Consider the following 1,983-nt stretch of genomic DNA (forward strand, 5'->3'; position numbering starts at 1 on the left):
TGAATTAGTGAACTTGTTGCTTATCTGGCCTCCTAGCTTCCATCCTTGCCTTTTCCAACAGGAGCAGTTAGAGCTGTTTTAATGCCTGTCCTCTACTCAAAACTCACCCTCACCACTTCACTCAGAAGAGAAAGCCATGTGCTGGTGTGTCTTACAGGGCCCTTTAGGATTTATGCCCCACCTACAGTTGCTTATCATCCCAACCACTTTCCACTTTACTCTACTTTAGTTCTAGGAGTTGTTTGAATATCATCAGGCAGCAGCCACGTAAATGCCTCCGCACTGGCTGTTCTCTCTGTGTTTTGCTTTTCCCAGAGGTACACATGGATGCTCCCATGTATTCCTTTAAGTTTTTGGTCAAAAGTCCTGTTCTCAGTGAGGCATATTCTTAACATCATATTTAAAATGAAAACTCCGGCATTCCCACTCTTACTTACCTTGATTTTTTTTCCTTAGACTTATTGTAAATTACCATTTTGTTTATGTTTAATTGTCTGCATTTTCTGTGAGACTGTAAATACTATAAATACTGTGACAATTGTTTATTTCATTCACCAATACAACTCCAATGTAGTTCAGTAAATGAAGCATTTAATTTTATTTTATTCCACTATTGGTCATAGTTTGAGCCCTATACACTCCCTTCTCTTTCCCCTCAAAGGGAGCTCCTTTACGTGTAGTCACACACACATCATTAGTAAAGAGATCAGGCTATATATCCTCCCAAATCATCCTAGGATTTAGCTCCTTGTCAGGACTCCAGGAAAAGCATCAAAAATAATTCTGTCTCCAGGAATAGACCCATTAGGAGATGCCAAGATTTCAACCTTCTCAGGTGAACTAGGACACATCATCATTGCTTGAGATATTACCCCCCTCATCTTTGCAGGTTTCAGGTCACAAAGTAAAATCACCATCCAATTTTGCATCTATTCAAGAGGAACATGATTCACCAGACCACTGACAACTGTTCTTGGGGCTGTTTCTCCAACATCTACTTCTTCTACATATAAAGAATCTGCATCAGGATGTTTTCTGGCAGTGATGATATAATCAACTCAAAGATCCAGACGAGAAACATCTACTGGCTTAGAGTCAGTGCTTCCTGCTACTGAGAATGTGTACGACATATATAGCCTAGTCTCTCTCTCTCTTTCTCTCTTTTTTTTTTTTTTTTTTTTTTAGGAAAACACCATTAACCTTTCTTAATATATTGAAATATGCACTAAAAATTTGTTTTTCTTGTCATTATTTTATGACACACTGATCTACTTTAATTCATTTTAACTAATGTGGAAAAAATTAAATTGTTATAGATTTTTATTTATTAATCCACACTTCTTAACAGACTTCTTTTGTCATAGAAATACTAGGTCTAGATCTATTGGCAGTTCTCAAGGAGACTGATTTATATTTCCAAAGTGTCTATCAAAAATTTATGCTAATTTACATTTTTTAAAGATTTTATTTATTTAACAGAGAGCACATGGGTAGGGCTGAGGGTAAGAGTGGCAGAGAGAATTTCAAGCAGATTCCTAGCTGAGTGTAGAGCCCAACTCTGTGAGCATAGTCTCACAACACTTAAATCATGGCCTGAGCCAAAACCAAGAGTCTGACACTTAATCAACTGAGCCTCCCAGGTGCCCCCTGATATATATTAACAGTGAGGACAGCAGTATTCCACAGTTAAGAATATAGATTCTAGAGCCCATGCACCTGGGTTAGAACATCAGCTCTGCTACTGACAGTGTGTGTGTCCAAACACATTAGCCTCAGTCTCCTCATTTTTACACTGGTAATGATGGTGTTTCTCTCATTAGACTTTTGTGAAGATTAATTGAAAGAATCAACTTGACATAGTACTGGCATAAAGAAAGCCCTGAAGAGACATCAAGTGTTATTTAAATTTATATTATTTTAATTATGAAATTAACTATTTTCATTAGACCTGACCATGAGTTTGATGTATTTATTCCAAATCTG

At 37.1% G+C, this 1,983-nt stretch overlaps 1 pseudogene across 1 annotated transcript; it reads right to left on the reverse strand.

Annotated features, from left to right (window-relative positions):
* Positions 1-597: 597 nt before the first annotated feature.
* On the reverse strand, positions 598-1,130 carry LOC309866616 (aminoacyl tRNA synthase complex-interacting multifunctional protein 1 pseudogene; annotated as a pseudogene). The gene has a single exon. The product of its transcript is annotated as an aminoacyl tRNA synthase complex-interacting multifunctional protein 1 pseudogene (transcript).
* Between the last annotated feature and the right edge of the window lie 853 nt (positions 1,131-1,983).

The sequence above is a fragment of the Mustela nivalis genome (genome assembly GCF_964662115.1).
Source record: "Mustela nivalis genome assembly, chromosome: 6".
NCBI classification, from domain to species: domain Eukaryota; kingdom Metazoa; phylum Chordata; class Mammalia; order Carnivora; family Mustelidae; genus Mustela; species Mustela nivalis.